Here is a 9,039-nt window from a genome sequence, read left to right as displayed (position 1 = left end):
TGACATCAACCATAGAGATGCAGACAGCCTACACGGCCACAACTGTCACAGTGAACTGCACCGTCATCCTACAAGTAGAACCCACCTAAAGACATGATCAGAGGTTATGTGTCCAGGGAACCAGCACATACCTCAATGCACGTTTTGCTGACACCAGCTAATTTTTTTTATAGCATCTCATATTATTTAACTCCTTAAGGACCAGGCTCATTTTTACCTTAAGGACCAGGCCATTTTTTGCAAATCTGACCAGTGTCACTTTATGTGGTGATAACTTTAAAACGCTTTGACTTAATCAGGCAATTCTGAGAATGTTTTTTCGTCACATATTGTACTTCATGACACTGGTAAAATGGAGTAAAAAAAAATAATTTTTATTTATAAAAAAATACCAAATTTGCCGATAATTTGGAAAAATTAGCAAATTTCCAAGTTTCAATTTCTCTACTTCTATAATAAATAGTAATACATACAAAAATAATTATTACTTTACATTCCCCAAATGTCTACTTCATGTTAGGATCATTTTGGGAATGACATTTTATTTTTTGGGGACGTTACAAGGCTTAGAAGTTTAGTAGCAAATCTTAAAATTTCGCAGAAATTTTCAAAAACCAACTTTTTAAGGACCAGTTCAGGTCTGAAGTCACTATGTGATGCTTACATAATAGACACCACCCCATTCTAGAAACTACACCCCTCAAGGTATTCAAAACTTCTTTTACAAACTTTGTTAACCCTTTAGGTGTTCCACAAGAATTAATGGAAAATAGAGATACAATTTCAAAATATCACTTTTTTGGCAGATTTTCCATTTTAATAATTGTTTTCCAGTCACAAAGCAAGGGTTAACAGCCAAACAAAACTCAATATTTATGGCAATGATTTATGGCTATGATTCTGTTGTTTACAGAAATACCCCATATAAGGTTGTACATACAGAAGTGAATGGCGCAGGCGCGGGATTTCGTCAATGATGCGGTGGACCGTGGCATCAATCAAGAGGAGCGGGGCGGGCAGAACAGGGGACCTAGGCGTGATAATGGGTGAGTAGACGGAGCCTCTAGGTGCTGATTTTACGCCCACATAGCACCTAGAGGCTCATTAGCAAATAATAAAAGTGCATTTTTTACAGAAACGGCTGCAGGGACTAATGTTAGAAACATACTGTTATGTAGTGCTGACATTAGCACATCGCTAAAGTCAGTGAGCTACATAACAGTAATTCTGGTAGTAGAAACCCTTTAATGCGTCTATGTAATTAGCTGGTGGGAGGAGCTATAAAGTAGCTGGATGTTAGGGGCAGTGATAGGGTAGTGTCTATATAACTAGCTGGTGGGAGGAGCTATAAAGTAGCTGGATGTTAGGGGCAGTGATAGGGGAGTGTCTATGTAACTAACTGGTGGGAGGAGCTATAACCTAGCTTGGTGTTAGGGGCAGTGATAGGAGAGTGTCTATGTAACTAGCTGGTGGGAAGAGCTATAAACTAGGTTTGTGTTAGGGGCAGTGATAGGGGAGTGTCTATGTAACTATATGGTGGGAGGAGCTATAAACTAGGTTTGTGTTAGGGGCAGTGATAGTGGAGTGTCTATGTAACTAACTGGATATTAGGGGCAGTGATAGGGGAGTGTCTATGTAACTATATGGTGGGAGGAGCTATAAAATAGGTTTGCGTTAGGGGCAGTGATAGTGGACTGTCTATGTAACTAGCTGGTGGGAGGAGCTATAAACTAGGTTTGTGTTAGGGGCAGTGATAGGGGAGTGTCTATGTAACTATATGGTGGGAGGAGCTATAAACTAGCTGGTTGTGTTAGGGGCAGTGATAGGGGAGTGTCTATGTAACTAGCTGGTGGGAAGAGCTATAAACTAGGTTTGTGTTAGGGGCAGTGATAGGGGAGTGTCTATGTAACTATATGGTGGGAGGAGCTATAAACTAGGTTTGTGTTAGGGGCAGTGATAGTGGAGTGTCTATGTAACTAACTGGATATTAGGGGCAGTGATAGGGGAGTGTCTATGTAACTATATGGTGGGAGGAGCTATAAAATAGGTTTGCGTTAGGGGCAGTGATAGTGGACTGTCTATGTAACTAGCTGGTGGGAGGAGCTATAAACTAGCTGGCTGTTAGGTGCAGGGATAGGGGAGTGTCTATGTAACTAGCTGGTGGGAGGAGCTATAAACTAGCTGGGTGGTGAAAGGAGCAGTGATAGGGGAGTGTCTATGTAATTAGCTGGTGGGAGGAGCTATAAACTAGCTGGATGTTAGGGGCAGTGATAGTGGAGTGTCTATGTAACTAGCTGGATATTAGGGGCAGTGATAGGGGAGTGTCTATGTAACTAGCTGGTGGGAGGAGCTATAAACTAGCTGGCTGTTAGGTGCAGTGATAGGGGAGTGTCTATGTAACTAGCTGGTGGGAGGAGCTATAAACTAGCTGGGTGGTGAAAGGAGCAATGATAGGGGAGTGTCTATGTAATTAGCTGGTGGGAGGAGCTATAAAGTAGCTGGATGTTAGGGGCAGTGATAGGAAAGTGTCCATATAGCTGGCTGGTGGGAGGAGCTATAAAATAGCTAGGCGTTAGGGGCAGTGATAGGGGAGTGTCTATATAAGTAGCTGATGGGAGAAGCTATAAACTAGCTGGGTGTTAGGTGCAGTGATAAGGGAGTGTCTATGTAACTAGCTGGTGGGAGGAGCTATAAACTAGCTGGGTGTTAGGGTCAGTGATAGTGAAGTGTCTATGTAATTAGCTGGAGGGAGGAGCTATAAACTAGCTGACTGTTAGGGGCTGTGATAGGGGAATGTCTATGTAACTAGCTGGTGGGAGGAGCTATAAACTAGCTGGGTGATAGGTGCGGTGATAGGGGAGTGTCTATGTAATTAGCTGGTGGGAGGAGCTATAAACTAGCTGGATATTAGGGGCAGTGATAGGGGAGTGTCTATGTAACTAGCTGGTGGGAGGAGCTATAAAATAGCTAGTCGTTAGGGGCAGTGATAGGGGAGTGTCTATATAAGAAAAAAAGGGGGGGATTGAGTCAGCACAACCTGCCTGCAGGTGCAGATCACTATGGCGAAATACATATACAAACGGAAAATGCAAATGTGATCGCACACTGCATCCAGCACTCTGCCCTCCATGCTGGATGAGACATTGGTTTATATTTTGGCCAAAGCATAGTAAGCCACTCACCGCGTCAAGGTCGTCTCAATTGAGTGGTCCCTAACTCTTGTTCCTTCCTGTTCATGGGCCATGACAGCCACATAAAATCCAGGGAATGCAGGTCAGCATGCAAGCCAAGCACACTTTGCTTGTAACCCCGTCCGGTGCCATTACAGCTTTCATCGGATCCAGGGATGCAAGTACCAACATGCATGCTGAACCCACCATATACTTCTCCTGGAGCCAGATGGCTAGTGGTAGGTTCTATATAAGCAGACTCAGTTTTATACTGACTTTAAAACCAGCCTCCAGGACAGATTGACTGGTCAGGTGTGCTTGACTCAAAGGAGATCGCCATGCCTCCAATATATGCTACAAAGAAAAAAAGGGGGGGATTGAGTCAGCACAACCTGCCTGCAGGTGCAGATCACTATGGCGAAATACATATACAAACGGAAAATGCAAATGTGATCGCACACTGCATCCAGCACTCTGCCCTCCATGCTGGATGAGACATTGGTTTATATTTTGGCCAAAGCATAGTAAGCCACTCACCGCGTCAAGGTCGTCTCAATTGAGTGGTCCCTAACTCTTGTTCCTACCTGTTAATGGGCCATGACAGCCACATAAAATCCAGGGAATGCAGGTCAGCATGCAAGCCAAGCACACTTTGCTTGTAACCCCGTCCGGTGCCATTACAGCTTTCATCGGATCCAGGGATGCAAGTACCAACATGCATGCTGAACCCACCATATACTTCTCCTGGAGCCAGATGGCTAGTGGTAGGTTCTATATAAGCAGACTCAGTTTTATACTGACTTTAAAACCAGCCTCCAGGACAGATTGACTGGTCAGGTGTGCTTGACTCAAAGGAGATCGCCACACCTGACCAGTCAATCTGTCCTGGAGGCTGGTTTTAAAGTCAGTATAAAACTGAGTCTGCTTATATAGAACCTACCATTAGCCATCTGGCTCCAGGAGAAGTATATGGTGGGTTCAGCATGCATGTTGGTACTTGCATCCCTGGATCCGATGAAAGCTGTAATGGCACCGGACGGGGTTACAAGCAAAGTGTGCTTGGCTTGCATGCTGACCTGCATTCCCTGGATTTTATGTGGCTGTCATGGCCCATGAACAGGTAGGAACAAGAGTTAGGGACCACTCAATTGAGACGACCTTGACGCGGTGAGTGGCTTACTATGCTTTGGCCAAAATATAAACCAATGTCTCATCCAGCATGGAGGGCAGAGTGCTGGATGCAGTGTGCGATCACATTTGCATTTTCCGTTTGTATATGTATTTCGCCATAGTGATCTGCACCTGCAGGCAGGTTGTGCTGACTCAATCCCCCCCTTTTTTTCTTTGTAGCATATATTGGAGGCGTGGCGATCTCCTTTGAGTCAAGCACACCTGACCAGTCAATCTGTCCTGGAGGCTGGTTTTAAAGTCAGTATAAAACTGAGTCTGCTTATATAGAACCTACCACTAGCCATCTGGCTCCAGGAGAAGTATATGGTGGGTTCAGCATGCATGTTGGTACTTGCATCCCTGGATCCGATGAAAGCTGTAATGGCACCGGACGGGGTTACAAGCAAAGTGTGCTTGGCTTGCATGCTGACCTGCATTCCCTGGATTTTATGTGGCTGTCATGGCCCATGAACAGGTAGGAACAAGAGTTAGGGACCACTCAATTGAGACGACCTTGACGCGGTGAGTGGCTTACTATGCTTTGGCCAAAATATAAACCAATGTCTCATCCAGCATGGAGGGCAGAGTGCTGGATGCAGTGTGCTATCACATTTGCATTTTCCGAGTGTCTATATAAGTAGCTGATGGGAGAAGCTATAAACTAGCTGGGTGTTAGGGTCAGTGATAGTGGAGTGTCTATGTAATTAGCTGGAGGGAGGAGCTATAAACTAGCTGGCTGTTAGGGGCTGTGATAGGGGAATGTCTATGTAACTAGCTGGTGGGAGGAGCTATAAACTAGCTGGGTGATAGGTGCGGTGATAGGGGAGTGTCTATGTGACAAGCTGGTATGAGGAGCTATAAACTAGCTGGGTGTTAGGGTCAGTGATAGGGGAGTGTCTATGTAATTAGCTGGAGGGAGGAGCTATAAACTAGCTGGCTGTTGTTAGGGGCAGTGATTGGGGAGTGCATATGTAACTAGCTGGATGGGAGGAGCTATAAACTAGCTGGATGTTAGGGGTAGTGATAGGGGAATGTCTATGTAACTAGCTGGTGGGAGGAGCTATAAACTAGCTGGGTGTTAGGGGCAGTGATAGGGGAATATCTATGTAACTAGCTGGGTATTAGGGGCAGTGATAGGGGAGTGCCTATGTAACTAGCTGGTGGGAGAAGCTATAAACTAGCTGGGTGTTAGGGGCAGTGAAAGGTGAATATTTATGTAACTAGCTGGATGGGAGGAGCTATAAACTAGCTGGGTGTTCGGGGCAGTGATAGGGGACTGTCTATGTAACTAGCTGGTGAGAGGAGCTATAAACTAGCTAGGTGTTGTTAGGGGCAGTGATAGGGGAATGTCTATGTAACTAGCTGGATGGGAGGAGCTATAAAGTAGCTTGGTGTTAGGGGCAGTGATAGGGGAGGGAGTGTCTATGTAACAAGTTGGTGGGAGGAGCTATAAACTAGCTGGGTGTTAGGGGCATTGATAGGGTAGTGTCTATGTAACTAGCTGGTGGGAGGAGCTATGAACTAGCTAGGTGTTAGGAGCAGTGTTAGTGGAGTGTCTATGTAACTAGCTGGTGGGAGGAGCTATAAACTATCTGGGTATTAGGGGCAGTGATAGGGTAATGTCTATGTAACTAGCTGGTGGGAGGAGCTATAAACTAACTGGCTGTTGTTAGGGGTAGTGATTGGGGAGTGCATTTGTAACTAGCTGGATGGGAAGAGCTATAAACTAGCTGGATGTTAGCGGCTGTGATAGGGGAGTGTCTATGTAACTAGCTGGTGGGAGGAGCTATAAACTAGCTGGGTGTTAGGGGCAGTGATAGGGTAGTGTCTATGTAACTAGCTGGTGGGAGGAGCTATAAACTATTTGGGTGTTAGGGGCAGTGATAGGGCAGTGTCTATGTAACTAGCTGGTGGGAGGAGCTATAAACTAGCTGGGTGTTAGAGGCATTGATAGGAGAGTCTCTATGTAACTATCTGGTGGGAGGAGCTATAAACTAGCTGGGTGTTAGGGGCAGTGATAGGGGAGTGTCTATGTAACTATCTGGTGGGAGGAGCTATAAACTATCTAGTTAGGGGCAGTGATAGGGGAGGGAGTGTCTATGTAACAAGTTGGTGGGAGGAGTTATAAACTAGCTGGGTGTTACGGGCAATGATAGGGGAGTGTCTATGTAACTAGCTGGTAGGAGGAGCTATAAACTAGCTTGGTGTTAGGGGCAGTGATTGAGGAGTGACTATGTAACTAGATGGATGGGAGAAGCTATAAACTAGCTGGATGTTAGGGGTAGTGATAGGGTAGTGTCTATGTAACTAGCTGGTGGGAGGAGCTATAAACTATCTGGGTGTTGTTAGGGGCAGTGATAGGGGAATGTCTATTTAACTTGCTGGGTTTTAGGGGCAGTGATTGGGGAGTGCCTATGTAACCAGCTGGTGGTTGGAGCTATAAACTAGCATTAGGTTAGTGGCAGTGATAGGGGAATGTTTATGTAACTAGCTGGATGGGAGAAGCTATAAACTAGCTGGGTGTTAGGGGCAATGATAGGGGAGTGCCTATGTAACTAGCTGGTCATAGGAGCTATAAACTAGCTAGGTGTTGTTAGGGGCAGTGATAGAGGAATGTCTATGTACCTAGCTAGGTGTTAGGGGTAATGATAGGGGAGTGCCTATGTAACTAGCTGGTGGGAGGAGCTATAAACTAGCTAGGTGATAGGGGCAGTGATAGGGGAGTGTCTATGTAACTAACTTGTTAGAGGAGCTATAAACTAGCTGGGTGTTAGGGGCAGTGATTGGGGAGTGCCTATGTAACTAGCTGGTGGGAGGAGCGATAAACTAGCTGGATGTTAGGGGCAGTAATAGGGGAGTGTCTATGTAACGAGCTTGTGTGAGTAGCTATAAACTAGCTGGGTGTTAGGGGCAGTGATAGGGGAGTGTCTATGTAACTAGCTAGTGGGAGGAGCTATAAACTAGCTGGGTGTTTTTAGGGGCAGTGATAGAAAAATGTTTATGTAACTAGCTGGGTATTAGGGACAGTTATAGGGAAGTGTCTATGTAAATAGCTGGTGGGAGAAGCTATAAACTAGCTAGGTGTTAGGGGCAGTGATTGTGAAGTGTCTATGTAACTAGCTTGTGGGAGGAGCTATAACCTAGCTTGGTGTTAAGGGCAGTAATAGAGGAGTGTCTATGTAACTAGCTTGTGGGAGGAGCTATAACCTAGCTTAGTGTTAGGGGCAGTGATAGAGGAGTGTCTATGTAACTAACTGGTGGGAGGAGCTATTGACTAGCTGGGTGTTAGGGGCAGTGATAGGGGAGTGTATATGTAACTAAATGGTGGGAGGAGCTATAAACTATCTGGGTGTTGTTAGGGGCAGTGAAAGGGGAATGTCTATGTAACAAGCTGGGTGTTAGGGGCAGTGATAGGGGAGTGTCTATGTAACTAGCTGGTGGGAGAAGCTATAAACTAGCTGGGTGGTGTTAGGGGCAGTGAAAGGGGAATGTCTATGTAACTAACTAGGTGTTAGGGGCAGTGATAGGGGAGAGTCTATGTAACTAGCTTGTGGGAGGAGCTATATACTAGCTGGGTGTTAGGGGCAGTGATAGGGGAGTGTCTATATAACTAACTGGTGGGAGGAGCTATAAACTAGCTGGGTGTTAGGGGCAGTGATAGGGGAGTGTCTATGTAACTAGCTGGATGGGAGGAGCTATAAAGTAGCTTAGTGTTAGGCGCAGTGATAGAAGAGTGTCTATATAACTGGTGGGAGGAGCTATAAATTAGCTTGGTGTTAGGGGCAGTGTTAGGGGAGTGTCTATATAACTAGCTGGTGGGAGGAGCTATAAACTAGCTGGGTGTTGTTAGGGGCCGTGATAGGGGAATGTCTATGTAACAAGCTGGGTGTTAGGGGCAGTGATAGGGGAGTGTCTATGTAACTAGCTGGTGGGAGGAGCTATAAACTAGCTGGGTGGTGTTAGGGGCAGTGAAAGGGGAATGTCTATGTAACTAGCTGGGTGTTAGGGGCAGTGATAGGGGAGTGTCTATATAACTAACTGGTGGGAGGAGCTATAAACTAGCTGGGTGTTAGGGGCAGTGATAGGGGAGTGTCTATGTAACTAGCTGGATGGGAGGAGCTATAAAGTAGCTTAGTGTTAGGCGCATTGATAGAAGAGTGTCTATATAACTGGTGGGAGGAGCTATAAATTAGCTTGGTGTTAGGGGCATTGTTAGGGGAGTGTCTATGTATTTAGCTGGTGGGAGGAGCATTAAACTAGCTGGGTGTTGTTAGGGGCAGTGATAGGGGAATGTCTATGTAACTAACTGGGTGTTAAGGGCAGTGATAAGGGAGTGTCTATGTAACTAACTGGTGGAAAGAGCTATAAACTAGCTGGGTGTTAGGGGCAGTGATAGAGGAGTGTCTATGTAACTAGCTGGATGGGAGGAGCTATAAAGTAGCTTAGTGTTAGGGGTAGTGACAGGAGAGTGTCTATGTAGCTATCTGGTGGGAGAAGCTATAAACTAGCTGGGTGTTAGTGGCAGTGATATGGGAGTGCCTATGTAACTAGCTGGATGGGAGGAGCTATAAACTAGCTGAGTGTTAGGGACAGTGATAGGGGAGTGTCTATGTAACTAGCTGGATGGGAGTAGCTATAAACTAGCTTTTGAGTGTTATGGGCAGTGATAGGGGAATGTCTATGTAACAAGAAGGTGGGA

General features: G+C 45.6%; 1 long non-coding RNA gene across 1 annotated transcript; it reads left to right on the top strand.

The window, feature by feature from the left end:
- The first annotated feature begins 2,626 nt into the window (after nt 1-2,626).
- LOC120997894 lies at nt 2,627-8,780 on the top strand. The gene is made up of 3 exons (XR_005778251.1): nt 2,627-2,643; nt 6,094-6,161; nt 8,671-8,780. It is a non-coding gene; the product is annotated as an uncharacterized LOC120997894 (long non-coding RNA).
- The last annotated feature ends 259 nt before the right edge of the window (nt 8,781-9,039 follow it).

The sequence above is a fragment of the Bufo bufo genome, chromosome 4 (genome assembly GCF_905171765.1).
Source record: "Bufo bufo chromosome 4, aBufBuf1.1, whole genome shotgun sequence".
NCBI classification, from domain to species: Eukaryota; Metazoa; Chordata; class Amphibia; order Anura; family Bufonidae; genus Bufo; species Bufo bufo.
Note: the sequence above shows the minus strand (reverse complement) of the source record. Positions and strands in the feature narration are given on the sequence as shown.